Raw genomic sequence first — 24,022 nt, 5'->3', positions numbered from 1 at the left:
TGAATGGGGAGTAGCCAAAGAGGAAATATATATTGCATGGAAATTGGGGGCTGCCTCATCAATTTATGTCTGTTAAGTGAATACTTGTCAAGTTCCTGAATCCTCTATTAATGGCAACTGTGCTATTCCATCTGGATGCCTGAACAGGATGTAAAAATAACCAGTGGATGGAGGTGTCATAAGAAAGAGTTGATTGAGAAGTGTGCAGCTAGAATCTCAAATGCTACCAGGCAGCTGGTGTTACAAGACAGAGAATGAGGAGGTTAGGGCCAAGAAATCTGAATTGCTAACAGAATCCATTCTATGAAGTGTTCAGAAGTGCCCAAGCAGCAGACGTTGTAAGTGATCTGTGTCCCCAATGGGTGTAGAGAGTTCAGCAGCAGTGAACTAGCCCCATGCTTATTCAGTTATTGCTGTAAGAAGTTAGTTTTCAATGGTGCTGTGCTGTGTAGTTCTCTTTTAGCATCTTTCTTTTGTATGGTACTGAAAAATCGCCAAAGCGACTGGGAACTCAGGTTCCTTGCATTCTTTTAAATAGACATACAAGTCATGTTCAACATGCCAGGCTGCTGTCATGGCTTCTCTTATTCATGGTCAAGATGGCGGGAGGAGGGGGCGCTCACCTTGAAAATCTTTTTGAAATATCTTCGACATCTCCATTGACTGCAATGTTTTGCGCCCTGTTAAACTTATTTCCCAAAACATATTAATCACTACAGTTTAGTTAACCCCCCAACTATGGAGTTTTTAATTCTAGGATTGTGCTTTATTCTTGGCTTCATGGTAAAAGCTTTTCATGTAGGCCATGAATCCTCAAAGGTGATTCTTTATGACACCTCAGATACAGGGACCAAATTCCAAATATCTAGCAGTTCATCTAATATGAAGGCTACATAGCTAAGCTACACAATATAGAAATTACAGTTTAACATTCACATGTACATTGAAGGAAATAGCACTTTCTGTGCCTGGGTCCCTTCCCTTCATAACCTCATATTGTTCTCACCTTTTGTTGTTGTCCTTGTTGCCCAGGCCTAAGAAGTAACATGAAGCTGCTTTCTGGATCATGGGCTATTCGACCAGGTTTTGCCAATCTCCAGGTGGTGGCTGGAGATTTCCTCCTTTTATAACTGAACTCTAGGCAACAGAGATCAGTTTCCCTGGAGAAAATGGCCGCTTTAGAAGGTGGCATTATTTCCTATTTAAGTCACACCTGTCCCCAACTCCCACCTTCCTCAGGCTCCACCCCCCAAATCTGCAGATATTTTTCCACCTGGAAACCCTAATTCTGACAACTCAGACGACCCTAACTCTGTCCAAATCCATAATGAGTGAAGAGAATTATCCAAGAAAGAAAGCTGATTAAACTTGTATATCTTATATCTAGCCCATCTTGGCCCATACTGAAGCCTTTAACTCATCGATAATTTATGTAATCTGAGTTGGGATTTGAGTTTATTTTCTCCTTTCTGTTCCTTCTCACCTACTGTACAGTAGTAGAAGAAGAAGAGTTTGGATTTATATCCCCCCTTTCTCTCCTGCAGGAGACTCAAAGGGGCTGACAATCTCCTTGCCCTTCCCCCCTCACAACAAACACCCTGTGAGGTAGGTGGGGCTGAGAGAGCTCCGAAGCTGTGACTAGCCCTGCCAAGGTCACTCCCAGCTGGCATGTGTGGGAGTGTACAGGCTAATCTGAATTCCCCAGATAAGCCCCCACAGCTCAGGCAGCAGAGCTGGGAATCAAACCCGGTTCCTCCAGATTAGATACACGAGCTCTTAACCACCTACGCCACTGCTGCTCCCACTGCTGCACCTATTTCAGTAGGTGAATATTCTGAACTGTAACCTTGCTTGAGTGCAGAGGCAGAAAGTTGGTGAATGATCACACCAACCAGAGACCATAAAGTACTTAGCATTTCAACCAGTGGACTCTGAATTAATACATGTTCCAAAAGAGAGAAATGTATGAGAGCCTGATAAAAGAGAAGGACTGGTTAGAGACATGATATTCAAATGAAAAATAATATTAAGACACCTTCATGTAAAATATGGAAGCAGTGGTGTAGCGCCAACAGGGGGTACAATGCCCTGGGCAGAGCTGCGACAGAGGTGTGACTGGGCCGTGCAGGGGGCATGGTGGGGGCATTCCAGGGGCATTCCGGTGCAGGGCGGGGGTGGGCAGTGCCACGGCAGGGTGCAGGGCATGCATGCGCCCTGAGCACAGTTTCCCCTCACTCTGCCCCTGTATGGAAGGCAGCAGGAAAAGAGGAAGATTCAACATAGGATGGGGTAAGTCTATGAAGGAAGCCACTGGCCCAGTTTGCAAGATCTGAGCAAGGCTGTTTATGATAGGACATTTTGGAGGTCCTTAATTCATAGGGTATCCATGAATTGGAAACAACTTGACAGCACTTAACACACACATGTGAAATGCATTACAGTTAGAGATAGCCATAGATCATTCACACCTTTTTTTTTTTACAGTTCTTTCTGGTTCTTTGCAATAATATCTTTGTGCTTCACAGAGATTTCTATGGCGTTATTTCCTAAAGGTATCTAGGACAGAATATTTATTTAGGTGGTAGGCTCACTATAAAGTCTCTTATGAAACCTGCTTTATAAGCGACTTCTTATCTGGGGTTTGGAGAGAAGACAAGGGCTATCATTTCCCTCATGCCATCCTGATATTTGTAATGCTAAAAGTAACTTGTATTTTTTTTTTCTCATTCTGTATAGTAAATAACCATAGGACTGCTACTAGAGTATAGCAAGATATTAATAGAATCAAGGCCAGCAGTAGCAAAAACCAATGTGAAGATAAGGTAAAAAGTAGGTCCCTGTACAAGCTTTAGGAGGTCATTGCTGTCCCATGGGATGATGTCACTTCACAACGTTTAGTAGGCAGACGATATTTATGATAGGGTTTGCCACTGTTTTCACCACTCATCTACACTTTACCTCCAGCAAGTTGGTGGTCATTTTACCAACCTTGGAAGGATGGAAGGCTGAGTCAACCTTGAGTCACTACCTGAAACTGATTCCAATTGGGATTGAGCTCAGGTCGTGAACAGAGCTTTGACTGCTTACCGCTCTGTGCCACAGGGCACCAGTGGGGCAACTTAAATGCCACAGCAGCAGGTCTTGCCAGCTTGCCACTGGATTTCTGGAATCTGCATAGCCCTTTCATCACAGTTATTTTGCAAGTCTGGTATCTCTCATGAAAGAACCCAAAGGAAAATAATTTTGAATAACTGTTTCACTAATGAAATATGCCAGAGGAAAGTTTGTCCTGCTGATGTTCTTTTCCTTAAAGAAAAGACTGATCCCTGGAGAGCAGCAGTTAATGATTAAAAAAACACTTGCCTGTTTCTTTCAGTTACAGCAAGTTGGAAGGTAGAAATAGTTGTCAATACTATGTCACAAAGCTACTGGTTAAAATTACAGAGCAGTGGTAGTTAGCATACAGGGGAAAGACTGCCACATTCTGGGTGGAACTGGAAGTGCTGATTACAGTTAATTCACCAATATTTTACCCATTAAAAACATTTTGTTTTTGAAACTCTTTGTTTTCAATAGCACACCTCTCTTCTGGTGGATTAAGTAGATACTGGAGGCAAAAAAGAAGTATACTGGTAGAGAAAAACAATTCAGTGTCTTATGTGAGCTACAGATTCCTCTGTGGACAGCAGCAAAATCATCTGAAAAGAGACCAGAATTCCCTAACAGTTGTTAGCTGGAGGAGGATTAAAAGCAGGTATAGTTTAAAAGTGTATTTTATTTTAATCATTTTACACCACCTTACATCCAGTGCTCTCAAGAGGTGCGCCCATTAAAGTACACAATGAAAACCAATCAAAATTGTAATAAGTTCAGCAATCAATGTGAACAAAAAAATAACAAAAGCTGCTGTGGAAGTCAAAAACTAATATACACCATAGCAGGGAAAATAACTGATATTAATACTTTGGCACCAAATAAAGAATAAACTAAAACATTTGGCATGTTCTGTCTATACTGTTCAGGAAAGTGGCAATGGTCTTTAAGGAACAGCCTTGGGATGTTAGTAAATTACTGTAATAAAACCATAAAGATTAAGAACTGGACTTTAAAAGGAATTTGTATAAAATCTTCAGATAGTCTTGAAAGGGGGGAAAGGTACAATTGGAGAGAACAGAAAAAGCTTAGCAGAGAGAGGTAGCAAACCACTTCCACATTGTTTTATGTACACTAATGCAAGAGCACTTTCAATACTAAATTGGTCTCCTTGCATGCTAAACCTTTATGGTCAGAACACAGAAGCAATCAAGAAGGATCAAAGGTTGGATATAAATCCAAGATCTGCATCTGGCAGCATAGTTTTCAGAACCTTCTCTGGAGTTCATGAATCTCACTTTTTTTTTGTCCTTTCCACTATCAAAGGAAGAAGATAGGAGCCTATTTTGTTTTTCCTTCCCTCAATGCTTGTTTAAAAGTAGAGTTGGCGAATGTAATACTAGTAGCAGCACTGAGAGCTCATACTTAAGACTATTCATTTTTCAGTCCATGTAGCACAATGAAAATCTGGAAGTAGAGTCTTGATCAGCAGAATCTTCTAGATTGGTCTGATGTTATCCTGATATTTTCGACTAGAGTAGTACTGGATATTTACAGTTCAATCCACAAACTGAGGTGGTCAGGAAAGGCACCACTGCTGTGCTACCATGCTGCCTCCTAAGGGCTTTCTGGAGGCATGGGGAGGCAGAAAATTAAAACAAACAGCTCCACCACCCAGGAACACTCTGACTCACATCCCCCCCCCCCCACACACACACACTAGTGTCCAATCGGATACCAGCATAGCTCCACGGTGCCTCCAACTTCCAGGCATTGCCACAATAGAGCTGAGGGGAAGCTGGCCATTGGCACCTTTGCCACCCTGCTGGCTCCATGACTCAATTTGTTCCCCACACCCCTCATACACTGAGAATCCTTGAGCATTATCAAGTAGAGTGTTGATATCTCTGCTGGAGCCTTTGTGGCCAAATTTCCTGGTATTAGCCAATGTGGTAAAATCTCCACATGGTGATTTTACATGCTAGTATAAGCCCTTGGGGCAAACTCAAATAAACATTGGCCCCTTCCGCACACGTAGAATAATGCATTTTCAAACCACTTTCACAACTGTTTGCAAGTGGATTTTGCTATTCCGCACAGCTTCAGAGAGCATTGAAAGCAGTTTGAAAGTGCATTATTCTGCATGTGCGGAAGGAGCCAATGAAAGGGGAAGGGGATTCATTCCTTTGATGCAGTGATGACAAACCTTTTTGAGACAGAGTGCCCAAATTGCAACCCAAAACCCACTTATTTATCGCAAAGTGCCAACATGGCAATTTAACCTGAATACTGAGGTTTTAGTCCTGCGTGCACCCACTGCTCTGCCCTGTGGTTCTCCAGCACCTCCACCCCACCCCTCTGCCCCACCTGCTCGAGCAGGGGCCAGCCTGCTCTAGCCTCCAGCAAGTCCCACGTGAACCGCTCTGCGCCTCTCTAGCATCTTCCCCTCCTCTGCCCTCCCTCAGACATCAGCCACCCGGAGCACAGGCACCAGGCCCGCCAGTCCTCCCGGCTCGCTGCAGGGCGTTGTGCCCAGCAGCCCAAGCCAGCCTAGATATATGTGTGTGTGGGCGGGGGGATTTTCTGCCCCCCCCCCACATGATGAACTCTGTGCGCGCATGCCCACAGAGAAGGCTCTGAGTGCCACCTCTGGCACGAGTGCCATAGGTTCGCCATCACTGCATGTAATAACCTGCTCTGTGTGTGTGTGTGTGTGCATGCTCATGTGTGGTTTCATGAAAAACCTAATCAAACAAACAGAACATGTTAACAAATGAGGATTTCACCACATCACAACATGAAAATCAACTCTCCGTCAGTCTGGGAAAGTATGGAAAAATACTGTGGGAAATGCCTCAGCCTTGAATAAAATAGACCAGTGAACTCTGCTGATGTATTTATAGTAACATAGCTGTCTTTTTCCCCCCACACCTATTCAGTATTTGACAGCCCAGGGTACCTTGCTTACTTTGACTGATGAGTGGGACAATTAGGAATTACAAAGTTCTAGAATTTGTTATGCATTGATTAGAATTTGTTAGCAGCCAGATTATTTCTGCATTGCACTAGATTTTTTTAAACTGCTTTGTGCCAACAATCATGTGACTTTGGGTTTTCTCCTTCCTATCCTTCACTAAATAAATGTTTCCTCTCTGCTGCCAGCCAGACTCCAGAAAACATATATTTGCAATCACCTGTTATGGATAGCAATTCCCTTTGGGGTTTAAAGACCTGATATTTAATGCATCGATTGGAGTCACTTGTCCTTTCTGCACAACACAAATAAAACATATTGCAGACATTTTTAAAAGAACCGTTTTTACGTTTTTTGTTTGGATAGTGTGGAAAACTAAAGTGCTGGCAGTAAAAATGGGTCTTTGCCACTTCAGGGATTCTCCATGCTGCCCACCATTTGCTGAAAGGTTTCCCAGGGCTGTTTCCTTTGCTTGCAGTGCAGCCAGTCTCTATGTCAGCTTACAAAGTACATGAATAAACATAGTTTTCCCTGTCCAAATGTGCATGTGTCATTTTTTCCATTTTTTAAAATGACATGTCTTCGAAACCCCTCATATTGTGTCTTCATAGCTTCAAAGACACGTCATTGAAAACAAAAAGAGAGCGAGAGAAACAACATATCCGTATCATCAGCAGGGAAAGCTAAGTTTATTCATGTACTTTACAGGCAGAAACTGCGGCTGATTGTGGTACAAGCAGAGGAAACAGCCTTTCAGCAAATGGTGGGGAGCACAGAGGATCCTTGGAGCAGCAGAAAATGGTGGGTGTGAGCTGTGGAGAAACCAAAAGCAAGAGCTTTGAACTTGGGCAGGAAACATTTTTAAAAATCCTGATCTTTGCATAGCAAGCAGGAAACGTCTTCAACCTGTCCTGGGAGAAAAGATCACTAGCATTTTCAGAAAAAAACCCAGGATGAGCAGAAATAAAACGTTTGCGTGCAAACTTCCTCCCCAAAACACTTCTTTTAACATCCTCAAGACGTTTTATTTGTCTAGTGCAGAAAAGACCTCAGGTTCCTAGTGTAGAGGACTTTAATTTCCTCACTAGGGTTCCAAGCCAATGCACCTGACATTGTGAACAATTAATTTCCCAAATCTACAGGACAATCAGCTACTGGGGTAGACAGTTATAATTGTCATCTCACTTCTGAATTTAATTTGGCCTAATGAAGTCTAAATGTTTCCTTTCCCTTTCCCCTCCCCCACTGCCTCACAACAGTCACTTGCTTCAGTAATAGCACTTGCAGAATTTTGCATTCCAAAGCATTTATGACAACATCTCCCTTTCTCAAATACCTTGGGAAGGCAAAGCCCAGCTGGGAAGACTCACCATTAATTCCTATTGCCGCCTGCTTGTTTTCAAATATCATTTCCAATAAAAGTTTTATTTAAGGGAATTGACTGCTGGTGTCGGCACACTCCACTTTGTCACACTTTGTTAGTTCTGGCTGGTCCTCCTTTCAGCTGAAGGAAGGAGGGTGAATTGTCACTTAATCTTCATCTCCCTATTATGATGATTTTCCCCCTCTCTAACTTCGACTCACTATCTGTGCGTGCCTCTCTCTCCAGCACCTTTTGAATTCGGCTAGGGTTTCTAATGAACTCATGGTCTCACGCTAAATTGCCTTTCAGCGTGGGATTTAATTTAGATTGAAGAAGGCACTTGCTAGACATTGAATACCAACTAACTCTCCCATGCAGTATCTGTTGGACATTCATTTGTGGTGCTGTACATGGGATTGAACAGAGCTGGAAGCATTGGGGACTTTTGTAAACTAGTCAGGAATCTGAATATGTGACAGGCTTGTATTATGTATCTGTAGCATTTTACTGTGTAAAATAGTTTTCAGTCTTTATTTTCACAACTGTATTGTAAGTTAGGCAGTCATTGTTCCAATACTATGAGCTGATGTTGCATCCACACCTCTTGCACCATTATTACTTTATATCAGGGTTCCCCAATGTGGTGCCCATAGAGGAACTGGTCCTTGCCAAGCTTTCCAGAAGGTCACACTTCCCTCTGTGATACACCTCTGAAGATGCCAGCCCCAGATGCAGGCAAAACGTTAGGAACAAGATCCCCCAGACCACGGCCACACAGCCTGGAAAACCCACCAGGACCAGTTGAATCCGGCTGTGAAAGCCTTCGACAATACATTGTTCAGAAACTGTTCCACTATTCAGTTTCTTGTTCTCTCAAACATTGGGTCAGTTCAGGCTTTAAGGCCTACATTGAGATAATAGAGTGGAATTTAATTGTGCTGTATGCTTGAATGTAGCAGAGCTCTGGTCTTTAAAAACCAATAAGGGGCTAGGTGCTGGGAGGAAAATATAATCTCAAACTTGACTTTTTAGATCACCAAGGCCAAAAATTGTGGTGATGCATTCCAATTTATTAAGCTGATGAAATTATTGCCGTGCCATTGTGAGAGATGACAGTTTATGGCTGTAGAATAAATCCTACCTTCAGAGGTGGGTCTTGGGGGGAGGGGGTCTCTCCAGTGGTGGGATTCAAATAATTTAACAACCGGTTCCGAAAGGACTCAGTGGTGGGATTACAACCAGTTCTCCAAAGCAGACAAAAAATTAGCTACCGGTTCTACTGAACTGGTGTGAATAGGCTGAATCCCACCACTGGCCCTCTCCCTAGGCGCCACTTGCCTGGGTTCCATGGGTTGCACATTTGGTCACCTGTCCCCCCCCCCCAGTGCCGGCCTGCCCTATAAGAAGCCATGCAGCAGGGCCAGCAGAGGAGGAGGCCTTCTGCCCAAGGCACCAATGCAGCTTCCGGAAGTGCCCGTCCATCTCTCTGTTCAGGAAAGGCAGGAATGCAGGCATGCAAGGAGGCAACCTGGTAGAGAGCGGAAGCCTGCCTGGCCATGGTGAAGCCAGGAAGCTCCTGCCCCCCCCCCCGCCCCCCATCCTGGGACTTGGTACTGACTCAAAGGTGCAAACTCCTTCTCTTCCTTCTTTCTCTTCTCCTGGGCTGGTGCCATTTTCCCCTTGTTTAACTGGACCAGAGGCTATGCTGAGTCACCAGAACAGGTCTACTGAGGGAAAGAGGGAGTGGTGAAAACGTGACTTGCTGTTCTTTGATGACTGCAAAGGAGGGAAGTGGACAACTGAGACTACTTGCAAGGTCTTTGGAGAAAGACCAGGCTTAATTTGAACACGTCAAGCAGCCTTACACCAAGTAAGACCGTAGATTCATCTTATCCTGGGAGGACTCAGAATGGCTGTTTGGTTTCTGGGCAAAGGGCTTCCTGGGGCTGTTTTTAGCTTTGAGAGATGGTGGATGTTGAACCTAGCAAGAGGGGATGCCCACTGTTGGCCAAGTGTGCAAATGGGGGCGGCAGATGCAGCAGCGAGCCTCCAGTGACAAGTGCAGTGTGCCAGGCCACAGGGGATCCCTCCCCAGGGCAGCAGGGAAGGAAGAAGGTCATGCTGGGAGAGGGAGGGTGAGTTCTGCTGGGTGCTACCAACCTGGCTGGGGGAGGTACATGAGGTGAAACTCTGATAGGTAGGTGAGGTGGCCAAGCGGTAGCTGCTGCTCCTCCTGAGGAAGAGTCAGCATCCTGTAGGACAGAAACAGCACCAATGAGTGGGGAGGGGAGGCTTCAGTTCTCCTCCATGTCAAGTGAGCCTGTGCTGGGTGGGTTCTCCAGCTGAATCCCTTTGGTGTGCCCCGGTTACGAGGGTGGCACCTCCGGCTTCCCTCCAGAGAGCTTCTGTAAACTGTGTTCAGAATGTGTAGCAGCAGCTGATTTTCTCCAACCCAGATATTTTGGTGTTTTGCTCAGATAAAATCATCTTGTTATGTGCTGAATGGTTATCTGCAACTGCAGCCCTCTCCTGTAGTCCACTGGCTGCTTTAAGACAGGGATTTTCTTTTCATCTTGCTCTCCATTTTTTAATTTCTTTCTTTTCATCTATCTTTCTTTCATGTCATTTATCTCACCTTTTTTCTTTTCCTCTATCTTTTTATCTTTCTTTCTTTCCTTCCTCCCACCATCCTTCCTTCCACGTTCATCTCTCTCCATCTTTTTTTCTCTTTCTCCCTTTCCCCCTCTCTTCCCTTTCTGGAGCTGCAGATCCTGTCTTTCCCAGAACATCATAATATTATTACCCATATTATTAGATCTCAAGAGCACGAAACAAAAAAGCTCCCCCCCCCCCACCACACACTATCTTAGCCTTCACAGGCTATACTTTTGCAATAATGGGGAAGAATTATGAGAACTGGGTTTTTTTATGGGAGGGGGAGTGTTTGTGTGTATGTGTATGTGTGTAGGTATTTCAGGGAACAGGGAGGCTAGATACAGTTATCTAAAAATATGGGTGTCTGATGTTGGAGGGATGCAATTTTACTTCTTCTCCTGGGCATCATTTTCTGTAAATATGCCCATGCCTACCTTGTTATCTCCTTTTGACCCTTAAGACCACCTGATTGGCAACCAATGGTCTGATTGCCTTAGATCACCAGGCATGCCTATGCTCGATCATTGGTCCCTGACCACCACAAATCTTTCACCATAAAATTGGACTGCTCAGCCTAGTAAAGTCTGCTTTTTGGTACCTTTTGCTGTGATTCCTTGATTCAGCCTATTGGACCTTGACAAGTGCATTTTTGGTACTTGGCATTATGGCTCCCTGACAGTGGCGTTTCTGCCTAGGGACAGGGGCACCCCCATTTGGTCACGCGGGGGGGGCGCCACCATTTCAGGGTCGTTTGTGTGATTTTTAAAATTTTTTAGTGTTTTTTACGTTTTGGCCTGCAGGGAGCGCATTTTTAAGATTAGCAACACCAAATTTTCAGGGTACCATCCAGAGACTGTCCTGATGATACCACCCAAGTTTGGTGATGTTTGCTTCAGGGGAAGCAAAGTTATGGACCCCCAAAGAGGGTGCCCCATCCCCATTGTTTTCAATGGGAGCTAACAGGAGATTGGGGCTACGCATTTGAGGGACCATAATTTTGGTCCCCCTGAACCTAACTTCACCAAACTTGGGTGGTATCATAAGAATAGTTACCAGATGATACCCTGAAATTTTGGTGTCACTAGCTTTTAAAATACACCCCTTACAGGCACCCCAAGAAAGTTGCCCAAGATTCTTTGTTGTGCAGTGACTTTGCTCCATTGTAGCCAATGGGGAATTTCTGAGTGTGTAGGCAGGCTGCACATTTTTGAAGACAGAGGCACCAGACTTTCAGGATGGCTCCAGGAGGGCCTCCTGGTAATAGCATCCAGGTTTCGAGACCTTTGTTCTGGGGGTTCAGTTTTATGGGCCCCTAAAAGGCTTATTTTGTTTCCCTGCTTCTGCACATGAAAGCCTGCGGGCTGAGTTCTCTCAGAACTCTCTCAACTCGCCCCCTCCTCCCCCCACTCCAGAATCAAAGCTCACCAAGCTTGGATGCTATTACCCAAGACCTCTTGGAGCCACCTTGAAAGTCTGGTGCCTCTATCTTCAAAAATGTGCAGCCTGCCTCAGGAATTCCCCATTGGCTACAATGGAGCAAAGTCACTGCAAAACAAAGAATCTTGGGCAAATTTCTTGGGATGCCTGGAAGGGGTGTATTTTTAAAGCTAGTGACACCAAAATTTCAGGGTATCATCTGGTAACTATTCTTATGATGCCACCCAAGTTTGGTGAAGTTAGGTTCAGGGGGACCAAAGTTATGGTCCCTCAAATGGGTAGCCCCCATCTCCAGTTAGCTCCCATTGAAAACAATGGGGATGGGGGCATTCCATTTTGGGGTCCATAACATTGCTTCCCCTGAACCAAACATCACCAAACTTGGGTGGTATCATCAGGGCAGTCTCTGGATGATGCCCTGAAATCATGGTGCTGTTGGCTTTAAAAATGCCCTCCCTGCAGGCTGAAAAACACCAAATATACCCCCCCCCAAAAAAGCCCAAATACCTTGCATTCACATTTGTTCATATTTGGGCAGGACATAATTGGACACTTTTTGTCCAAATGTGTCCAAATTTGCCCAGATTCTGGCTGAATCTGGTATTTGTTTCATCTAAATCTCCAACCCTCAAAAGTGATGTTGTTTCAGGGTGGGGGAGAATCCACCCCCAAACAGCATCACTTTCAATTTTGTTTTAACCGGAGACACCAGATTCTCCCTTTAAGGTGGATTTAAAAGAAGAATCTGAGCTCCCTAGTTTAAGCACCATTGAAAGTGATGCTGTTTGGGGGTGGATTCCACTGGAGGTGTTTTGTGAGAGATGATGCTGACATTTGTTTGGTAAATGTTTTGCTGGGGGTGGTTTGTGAGAGGTTTACATGCTTAACACCCACTTGCACTAGCTTGGAGTTGTTTCTCAGGCTAACAACCTACCTCATAGGGTTGTTGTGATTAGGAAATTAGGAAAAGAGTTGGTGGGGAGAGAGCCATGTGTGTTTTGCTGGGAGTGGGAGGTGTTTTGTGAGCTGGTGCAAAAAATAATTGTTTGTTCATGGTGGGGGAGGGTGGCCGCCCATTTGCCGGGGTGGGGGGGTGGCGCCAAACTCAGGTTTTGTCCCCGGGCTCCAGTTTGCCTAGGTTCGCCCCTGCTCCCTGACACATTGGGACACTTGCTCTGGATAGAGTGGCCTTTGTTAAGCTGAGGGATGACAGCTGGAAACAGTAACATCTTGCTTTGAATCTTGCCTTTTGAACCAATGACCTTTTCCTGTGTACTTTGTTTTGGTATGTTTTATATTTTATTCCTCATCGCTTATGTTCTTTCAATTATATTCTTGCACAATTTTAAGAGATTTCTTTCATCATATTTGATGGTGTTTTGTCTTCAGATGACTTCAGTCTAAATCCAGTCTTAGACTCCCAGGGCTACACCTACCAGGTTAATTTGTTTCGTGAAACTCACTTTGCAAGTGGTCTACTTTGCAGGGGTGACTTTCTTAATTGTAATCCCGGGAAGGTTGGAAGCCTGCCCCTTGGCTTCTGACTGTCTGGGTAAATAAAGGGGTTTGTGACAGCTACCAAGCTGGGGTTTGTGGATTCAGACTAAGGGTTTTAAGTGTTTGTTTTCACCCTTCCAAAAGTAAAGATGTTCTTGGATTAGAGAACATCTTTACAGCAAGCATACTTAGGACTGAAATGTTGTGGCATTCTGTGAATGTTGGATTCTATGCTCACAAAAGTGGGTCTTTCTCCACCTTCCCGCAGCAGTTCCTTAAGACCCCCCAAAAGCCAGTGCTTGGTATCAAGGGACAGAAAAGGTTTCATGTAGACAAGGAGGAAGAGGACTGATTTTGCCTGATGCCGCTCTTTACTGGAGTCTTCATATCCCATTGAATTTTGTCCTTGAGACTTGTTGAGACTCCTTCAACCCCCAATATCACATTTTCAGAAAGAGGGCAGAAGGGAAAAGCAGATGAAGATTCACTGAGAGCCAGCCCATTGTGACTCATTTCCAAGCACACATGTGTGAGATTTGGCTCTGAGATTGTCTCTCTAAGCATATAGTACATTGCTGGAACCAATGAGACAAGACAGATGCTAATCTGCATAACAGTGCTCCAGTGTCATTAAGCTTGCCAAACTCCATGCAGGGACTAGAGAACTCTAGCAATTATAACAGATCTCCAGACTAAAGAGATCAGTTCTCCTGGAGAGAATGCCTGCTTTAGGAGGACCGTCTGGCATCAAACTCCACTGAAGTTTCTCCACCCCATCCCTATATGCTCCACCCCTAAAATCTCCAGGAATTTCCCTATTGTGGGTGGAGAAAATATACAGTAGAGAAGTCACGGGAAGGATACTTAACCCTTTCAACTGTAAACATGTTTCATTTAAACATTATTCCTTCTCAAGCAGGTTTTCTTGCTACAAACAAGCTTCCCAATGTATCATGCCCCCCACTTCATGCTTCCTTTTCTCTAAATCTCCATTACCACAGCTGCTTTGCACTTGAAAGATGGCAATGGTGTAAACTCTTCCAAGTAATCATAGTTAGTATTGAATGGCAAACTTCCTGTACAAAGACATGGATGTGTCTGCATTCAGCTTCTCAGACATCAGCTGCCAATTCCACAGCAATCTCAGGAGCAAAGATCTCAGAAGTATTGGAAAAGACCTTTCTTGAGGGCATCAACCAGTCAGATCAGACAATTAGCTAGAGAATTTTACCTAGAGAATATTATTCCATATAAGTCACATATTTTGACACTGCAATGTTGGGGCAAGAATACACACTGGCTCAGTTTACCAGCATGGAGACAGAACATGGTGATTCTGTGTTTGAGACCGCTAGTTGCCAATATCTTACAAGTGCAGTAATCCTGGGATTGGGCTCATTTCAGCATAGTAGTTGTGCTAGTGATGATATAACCAAAAATAGCTAATGCTAATTGGACTTCCTTTCTTTTCCTTATGCTTATCAAAATGTGTGGCTCTCTCTCTCGCTCTTTGTGCAAGTTAAACTACAAAGTTATCTCTTTGGTTCACATTGTTATGCAGTTAGTTCTGGGTGTCCCTGGTGTAGCAGCCAACATCTTTGCTAAGGTTCTTAAAGAGGTTTAATTGATTGAAATTAATCCAAATTAGTCCATATTCAAGTAAGTTCAGAAATGTCAGCTGAGAGCAAGGAGAGATAACATTCCTGTCTATCCCCGAAGTAACTGAAAATTGGCATGCAACCTAAAGATTTCAATTTTATGTATTTGCTATTACAGTACAAAACTCCTGCATATGCAATGGCCAGGCCAACTGATATCTTTAATTTATCTTTGTACACATGAATTCCCTAAAAGTTTATTCCAAGTTGCACACATTGTGATGAATTGCAGATGTATTTGACTTATTATTGTCATGCACACAGGTTGATGTTTCAGCAACCCCTCCAGTCTTATCTTTCACCTGCTTCTCTCCCTACCTGTCATACTGAGCAGGACAACTTAGTGTACTATACAGCAGAAAATGGCAAGTGACAGAACCACAGGGAAGCCTGGGTTAGAAAAATCACAGCTCTCATTGTTCTGGAGAACGTAACGAGGTTGGGTGGATTTCTAGGCTTATAACGCAGCAACCGGAATTTTTTCCTGCTGGTGTTGGTCCTTCATCTGTGTGAATTGTTCTTCCATTAGTGCATTAATGATTGGAGGATCAGCTTAGGTTGTGCAAATACCATGAAGTTTGTGTCCAGCTTGGGTCTATTGAAAGAACACATCCCTTCCATTTTCACAGCTTCCTACACCAGCGCTCAGTTGAGATGATTAGAACTGTAGTCCTGAGGATGTCAGCCTGTGAGGAGTATTATTGTTGTTGTTGCTGCTATTTCAATTTATATGCCACCCTTTCCCTCACATGCTCAGGGCAGCTTCCAATATGCAATATATACAATACCAAGGGACTTATTGAGTGGACCTGCTTAGGACTGCTCCCTAAGGGAACAGTCCTAAAAAGGTCTTCTCCCAGGGTTGCACTGTAAATGCCATGGAGTCAGTGGTGCATCTGCATAAAATGGCACCTGGGGCAAGTACTGAAATTCTCCCCCCCAAAAAAATATTGTGCCCTGCCCCCGAAAAGTGTGCCCCTGGGGAGGGGGTGGAGAGAAATGGTGCCCTCAACCTCTTGTCTACCACTCTGGTGAGTAGCAAGTGGGCACAGGGCAGCGGGCGGGCAGGCAGTGACACCTGGAGTGGAAGCAAGGAGACACCACATATGAAACAGCTGCTGTTTCCCTCCTTTTTACTGCCTTCTCTCTCCCAATCCAGTATGCATGGTGTGATCCCTTCTTTTGTTAAGAACAGCGCAGTCAACAATCAGGTGTGCTTTTTATTAAACAATCGTTTGGCAGAAATTATTGAAACTTTTGCTGAATTTCTGATAAACATTACGGAGAAATGAGGTCACTGCCTCTGCTTCCCCCCCTGTTCTCTTTCATATTACAATTCCACTGGATTTTGATGCCAAATCGATTCAGGTTTTGATTCAGTTCGAAATTACAGGCATTCTTGTTGGTTCATTTGCATGGATTGGTCAAGTTACATCACTTATCTGAATAGTCTCTAAAACAGTGATGGTGAACCTATGGCATGGGTGCCAGAAGTGGCACTCAGAACCCTCTCTGTGGGCACGCACAAACAGAGTGCTCCCCCCCACACATCTAGGCTGGCCTGGGTCGCTGGGTTCAATTATTAACATTAAACCTAAGACCTAGTTTTAGGGAAGTAGTGTAGGTAACCCTGTTCAGTGCTGTTAAACTAAAGCGCGATCCTTTACCTGGGAGTAAGCTCGGTTGCTGGAAATGGGGCTTGCTTCTGAGTAAACCCTCCTAGGGTCGTGATTCACCCGTTGGAAGAGTTGCATGGTTGTTTCAAAGCAAAGCCATCTACTACCACCAAGCTTACTCCTGAGTAACACACACCTCAGAGCCAACCGTTTTTTCTAAATGAAAACCTCAGTATTCAGGTTAAATTACCATGTCGGCACTTTGCGATAAATAAGTGGGTTTTGGGTTGCAATTTGGGCACTCGGTCTTGAAAAGGTTCACCATCGCTGCTCTAAAACCATCTCTATTGTAAATAATGCTGATATTATACATCAATTCTCGCTCTCAAAACAAATATAGGCCATTTCCGCACCATCTAAATATCCTGGGTTGAGCAAGAGAAATATTCTGTTCCATACAAAAATTTTGCATGGTTCTCAATCCTCGAGCAGGTTTACCCCATGATATTTCCCTCCTCCCAGGGTATTCAAAAACCACCAAATTGGCGATTCTTTTCCAAATTCCTGGGGTAAATACAGAAGTCCTAGGCTCGTGCGAAAGAAATTGGATTCCTTTTCGCTGGATTCCTTCACAAAACGGGCAGCCATGCAAAGAGAGAAACTAGAATAAAACAGACCCAGATTGTAAGAAACCAGTTGTAACCACGTATGATTGTGCCATGCAGAAACGGCCATATAGTTGTGTTCAGTGAAGGATGGTGTCACATTTTCCTGAAATTTGCACAATCAAAGCTACATTGTCTCGGTCTCCTTACTAGTGCAGTAAGTTTGGGCAGCAACACAACTGAGGAAAAATTGAGTTCCATTTCTGGGAATACTCTGTCATTTGGATAATGGGTGATGAATGGATCTGGTGTCTTTATGACTCACAAAGGACATTTCAGAAGGTCAGGTTTCTGGTTGCTATGATCAACAATCATAATCACAGTGCTTCATTCATCAAGGTTTTGAGGATTCAGCAAACCCTCCTTAAGCTTCTTTGATTTTATTTGCCAAATGTTAATTACATCCTGTCTCCCTGCTGTTGTGTTCATGTAGGATCAACAGCTGCACAATAGACACTGTGCTCATCAGCTACCCACACATCAACCCCTATATTTATTTGAGAAGTATAAGACTCTTCACCTATAGCCAGAAAATCAATAGCAACAGTCCATGAACTGCTTGTGGTTTATAACATCTTAGAAAAATGTCTACTGAAGCAATCAAATTGTTGAGTTGCTGAAAACTGAGACAGCCAGAAGTTGTCTGTCTCTCTATTTTTTTAATTGGTAGCCATTTATTTTATAAACAAGAACTTATCCATATGTATATAAGATATGTAGATTTAAGAGACCTTACTGTACTGTACTGAAGGGGAGGTAGATTGAGTTGCCAACCTCCTGGTGGGGCCTGGAGATCTACCAGTATTACAACTGATCTCCAGACTACAGAGATCAGTTCTCCTGGAGAAAACAGCAGGTGTGGACGTAGTGCTTTATGGCATTATACTTTGTTGAAGTCCCTCCCCTCCCCACATCCCACCGTTCCTAGGCTGCACTCCCAGATCTCCAGGAATTTCCCAACTTGGAGTTGGCAACCCTAGTCATAGACCATTAGTTGACCAAATATGGAGGAGTTGGATAAAAGGTAGAAAATAGTTAGGAAGAAGATGGGGATTGTGTCAGAACTGTGGGGGTGAATTGGATGTGTAGAGTATTACGAAGGGTACAATCAAGCCTATTGTTTAAAAATTTTTAATATACCCCAGCAGTAACTACAACAGTAATGATTTTCACTTTGGTACTCTCCAGAGTACCATTCGGTTTACTCCCCACTCAGCTGAAGGGCAGGCAGTACAGAACTGAAGAACTTTATGGCAGAAATTACTACCAGGGCAAATGGTGCTGCTTGTGAACATGTGTATTGTTTTTGACACTGGAATGGATAATGGCCCCATTAGTGGCAAGATATCACTTTAAAGGCGAGTCTTTTAAATGGTACAGATGATTTGCTAGAGTAACCGTGCAATCCTATGCAAAGTTATTTATGTCTAAGCCTAGTTACTGGGCTCGTACTGGAATAACTTTGCATAGGATTGCAGTGTAATTCTCAAAAGCAGTATGGATTGCAGCAGCTGAGGACCTGTCCCTGGGCCTGCCCAATTTAGTCCAATTGCTTGGGTGAGTTATTTTTGGTCTCCCTGCCTCATTTAATGTTAACACTCTGAGACATCAGCACAAAGAGTCCCTTACAAAGGTAAATCAGATTGATATTTCTTATATCCAGCACAAGATGATATCATTTCATGTTATTTCCTTGATAGATTTTCATTCTGAGCACAGATGTGTGAAATTTCCCCTCTTTATCTTCTTCTGGTGCTTTATTAAAAAAAGACTTCTGGGATTCTTGCTTTTTATATCCATGCAGGCTCATCTGAAAGCTTCCTCGGGCAATAAGCACCTTTCTTTTTGTCTCTGCTATGAATGGCTTGAATAGCTGCTTAGTGTTCATTCACAATGAATATTATTGTTTGCCTTTGAGGAAAACAATATTTTATCAGCTTCCACAGTGATATCTACTTTTCTAAGTCCCTGTAGTGTGCATCTGCAACAAATGTTGCTAGTTCCAATTATTATTATGTTTTTGCGACTCATAGGATTTTGGAAAGTTTCCTTGAGAGAACTTTAACTAACCATAAGGCATCTCACACCCTTAGTTGCAGGTAGTAGTTTGGGAATATATTTTAACAGCCTCACCAAAATACTAAACAAAAGAGAGAGCAATGAAACAGTGAATCCATTGAAGACAATGAGTTTTGAGGAAGTAACTTGCTTAGGATTGCACTGAAATAGTCCCAAATAATTTATGTGAGACGCCGGACGATGTTTGTAAAAGATCATAATTTTCAGTTCCTGATGCACAAACTTTAAACACCAGTGGCTGACAGCCTTGACTTGGTTGCACCCACTGGCAGCCTATCAAGTTAGCATTGTTGGGATGCTGTTGTTTTAACTGTATGTTGTGGACCTGATTTTCTAAATATGAAGCATGAAAATGTGCCTAAAGACAAAAGAATAGGTTTGACCAGTTATATTTTGAAATGAGCATGGTAAATTAGCAGTGCAAGAATTAAGCTGAAACAATGAAGAGGTTGTTGGCTTGTCAATATTTTATTTTGGTTTTTTAATACAAAAGCTTATTTATTCCCCCATTCAATTTCTCTGGTATCATCTCAAATTTCTATTCATGTTATTTTTTTCTAATGTTAAAAGCACTAATTGATGAATCGGTGCATATAATCAATTCATTCATTAGCCACAAATTAAAATGTGAAGTTGTAATTGGTTTTTAAATGGAGCTGTCCCTTGAAATGGTACTTCACGTTGATGGCATTGTTGTAAACAATTATGCGCATCTCTCAATCTGGGCAATACATTTTTACACAATACTTAATTTACTTTAGCAAGGAAAAAATGTTACTATCATTAAGTAGCTTTAGATTAATGCTGTCAACTGATTAAAGAATTATTAGTTGTCTAGTCAACTGCTTTTAAACTAATTAATCATTTTTGAAAGGTAAATGGATTACCCTGTGCAAGCACCAGGTCTTTTATGACTCATAAGGTGACATCACATCACAAAGTTAATAGGCAGGGTGGTTTGCCTTTGCCTTCTCCAGTTGTCTACCCTTTGCCCCCAGCAAGCTGGGTACTCACGTTACCAGCCTCAGAAGGATGGAAGGTTGAGTCAGCCTTGAGCCAGCTACCTGAAATTGACTTCCATCAAGATCAAACTCTGGTTATGAGCACAGCTTGAGATGCACTACTGCAGCTTACTCACTCTGCACCATGGGGCTCTTAATCAATTACAAGACAATTAATCAATTACGTTTAGATGAATTTGTAATTATGAAACCTCCAAAAAACTACTTGTAGTAGAGGTGTGTGGGATAAATTACAGTTTAATAAACAAAAGCAACCCATCATTTTCAAAAGGAAGTATAATCTTTAACATGTTTTTTTCTTTTCCCTTATGCAGTCATGCACAAAAATTTTATATATTGGTTGCTTTATACTATTTTACATTATTGTGTATGCCGCCCTGAGCCCTTTGGGGGAGGGCGGGTTATAAGTGCAAATAAATAAATAAATAAATAAATAAATACATACATACATACATACATACATACATACATACATACATACATACATACATACATACATACATAACAAATAAACAACAAATAAACAACAAATAAACAAGAATTAAAATATCCTTTAAAAGTTTAAATAGCTGTCCCCTTAAATTGCAGCTCCATAGCTGAAATTGGACCCAAATGATCATCTGAATTTTTAGTTGGTTGCCAATTGAACTGATGAAAACTTGAATTTTTTCTTCAAATACATTGAGAACATAATTTTATTAAAACTTGTTCATCTATCAATGTTCTAAAAACTGGATAGCAAATTGAGTAGAGGCTGTGGTTTCCCTGAAAATGGTCCTCAGGGGCTGAAACATCTAGCCTAATCCATTGGGTCGTCTTGAGTTTCATTTCTGAATAGGAGCCAGCCTATTAATAATTTCATCTCCTGTTCTATCATGTACAGGAGCTGTTTTTGTCCATCCTCCAGTCCATGAAAGGAAGATGCTAAAGGTGAGAGCTTTGGCATGCTGGGAACAACTTGCCCCAGGAAATTGAATATAGTGAAGGTTTTTGCTTAATGCAAATGCATTTGGCAAGTGTCCTTAGGCATCTCTTGAATGGGGAAAGTCAGATTAAGAAACCTCATGTCTGATACTTTTGTCTTGCATTGATACTAAATTTTGTAATCATAGTCTTACATAGTCTATTGGATGCTTCATGCTGTTTGACTGCATTGTTTTTACATGTTATCCATCTTGAACCTCAGCAAGAAAGACGGGCTATAAATAAATTATAGATAATTTTAACATTCAGTGACTAAACAATGTCAATCCTACATTGAAAATGCAAATGTTTAAGATGCTGTGTGTTATTTGTTTGCAGTTTAACTTTTCATGTAACTTGTTACCTTACAGCTGTTCAAATTTTGCAAATTCCTTTGCATGTGAACAGAATGCAGTTCGACATAACTTTTATTTATTTTAAACCAAAGGAGCTATTTTAAACTGAAGGAGTAGTGGTACTGAATGCCTTTTGTATTTGCTTCAGTGGGCTACTTTGCTCCCTTCCTGGTTATGTATCAGTATCATGATCATTCTTTCTGCCTTGGTATGAAAATATTGCTATCTAACTGCAATCCTGAACATTTAAACCCTTTAAAATCTATTGATTTCAATAGACTTTGAAAAGTGTACCTCTGCATAGCACTATAAGTACATATCAATACTACCCTGTTGAGTCACTGGCCCTTTTTTTGCCAACAGATGGTACCATCTTCTTGTGATGGTAACTGGCACAGAAGTAGGCAAAAGGGAAATAAAATAATGGCTTGAAGTTAGCTATAATAGCCAGAAATCAAAATTCTGTGTTCAGTGGCAATATTGTCATGAATATCTATGATGGCTTTAAAAACTTTATGAATAAAGATACTGATCAGTTATCATATCTCCTCTGATGAAGGCCTGTAATCAGTGATCAAGGCCTGTCATCTGGCCTACCATTTCCTTTCTCTTGTCACTAGACTCAAGGGACACAGATTCTACATTCTGAGGATCTTTTACAAGTGACCTGTGAAGCATAGGTTTTCTGACATTCTCTCAACATTCTCTCAACATTCCCTCACAGCAGCCAGCATCAGATGAAGGAGCATTCCTCTTGGAAATCGCCTGCCAAGAAGCTGAGCCATGCCATTAGTAAATCTCTTGGTTGTGTACCCACTAGAGAGCCTCCTCACCCTGTATATCCAGAACAGCCAGAGAAGCCCCTTGACCTTGCCCATATAGTGCAAAGGCATGTGTGCCTTCTGGTTAGGGTGCGAGACAATGACAGGAGGATTGTGTTTCGCTTGGAGCCTGTTACCTGTTAACTAATCCAGGTAGCCCGAGTAGGAGACCCTGGACTACTTGTTCACATGACTAGCTGAGTAGAGGACAAGTTAAAATATTTATTGTATTGTATGGATTTTATTGTAAGCCGCTTTGAGTCTTCCAGAAAAAGGTGGGGTATAACTGTAATGTAATAAAAATTTTAAAAAGGGAGACTCAATCACAGCTATACGGGTGGCTCAGCACAGGAAGGAGGTCTAGGTAACAGAAGCCTCAGTGCTGAATTAAAAATATGAACCTTCTGTTGTTTTCGTAGAAACATACGCTAAGGAGAAACCAGCATTTTAAAAGATATCTCAATGAATCATTATAAATCACTACACTGCTCTTTAAGACCTTGGTTATTTTGATCCCCCCCCCCCCAGGAAATAATATGGTAGAAAACTTTAAAGAGCAACGGAACTGTCATGCAAAAGCTGTGTAGGCAGAACCTTTCTTGAAGGGGAAACCTTCATGTGGGAGAGGATGAAAGAAAGAAAAAACCCAAAACAGTCTCATCTAAGAGCTAAATCAAACGTAAATAACTGAAATAATCCAACTCATTGTTTTCTTTACAGGGCTGAACTAGGCATAATGCAGGAGATCCACTATCAGAATCTATTGTAATTTTATTTAAGCAGTCACAGGCTTTTGTGTTTTATCAGACTGATAATGATGGAAAAGGGGATGTTTAGCTTGCCATTTTTCTGATCTAAATTATCCTCTCCTGAAACAACTGCTTATCCTTCCACAATAAAGTTGTAAGGGCTGTAAAGTTAAAAGGACTTTCACTGGAGTGTGTGAACTAGTGGGAAACCAGACCTGAGCTTACTCAGGCCATGAGAGCATACATACTATTTTTGGTTGACAATGAATTATGTCATGTTGAACTACTGATTTCCCCTTTCTGGAAAAGCAACACAGGTACTACAGATATACACACAACTTTATTGAATACAGTTTTTGTGGTTATTACCTTTTCTGTTTAGATCTAAGTGATATTTTACACTGATTTCTCACACACCTATCCCACTGATTGTTTAGGATGAAACTTGCTGGATTTCCCCTCAAACTCAAAGAAATAGGAGAACACATCCCCACTAAAGTTCTCCCTTGCAGAATACGCACCTGGAGATATAAGGGTGAGATGGTGCCCCCCACTCTGACTTTTCCTACTAATGACATCCTCATTCAAACAGGGGGACTGCTTTTAAACAGAAATAGCAAGGGGTTCTAAACTCCATGCGCACGAACCCTACACAGGTGAACCATGAACTAGTTTAATTCATGTCAGCGTGTTTCTTCCGCCACCTGCCTAGCTTTACTTTCTTTTCACAATCCATTCAGCCAGCAGGGTTGCTTGGAGAAAATTAATTTTCATACTGTGAGAAAAGACATTGGTTTTACCTTCAATTCCCCTCCTGCTTTGTTCTTGATATGTTTTTCATGTTAGTGGACAGGCTGGTGTCTAATCAGATTCCACCAGAACAGACTGGGGATTCTGTGGCTGTATGACCCATCAGCTTGCCTACCTGCACTGCTGCCTTTGGCCTTGAGGACTGCAGTGTGCTTGGTGGGTACAACTCATGCTGCCATGGGACTGTTGCAAAATACTTTGGCCTCAACACTCAGGTCAGGTCATATTACACATTACAGCTTTCTGTCCTGTAGTACAAATAAA

The 24,022-nt window shown here is 42.4% G+C and overlaps 1 protein-coding gene across 4 annotated transcripts in view; it reads left to right on the top strand.

The window, feature by feature from the left end:
• LRRN2 (leucine rich repeat neuronal 2) overlaps positions 1–24,022 on the top strand; it is a 196,434-nt gene that overhangs the window by 56,284 nt on the left and 116,128 nt on the right. Inside the window, exon 1 of one of the 4 annotated variants that reach the window (XM_048498072.1) lies at positions 20,970–20,989. The exons of the other annotated variants lie outside the window; for them this stretch is intronic. The gene's annotated coding sequence lies outside the window, so the exon portion shown is untranslated. Of the gene's footprint in view, positions 1–20,969; positions 20,990–24,022 lie in introns of those variants that run through there. 4 annotated transcript variants of the gene reach the window in all.

Source organism: Sphaerodactylus townsendi, linkage group LG05, assembly GCF_021028975.2.
Source record: "Sphaerodactylus townsendi isolate TG3544 linkage group LG05, MPM_Stown_v2.3, whole genome shotgun sequence".
Lineage (NCBI taxonomy): Eukaryota > Metazoa > Chordata > Lepidosauria > Squamata > Sphaerodactylidae > Sphaerodactylus > Sphaerodactylus townsendi.
The sequence above is the reverse complement of the archived record's forward strand: the minus strand, read 5'-3'. Positions and strand labels throughout refer to the sequence as shown.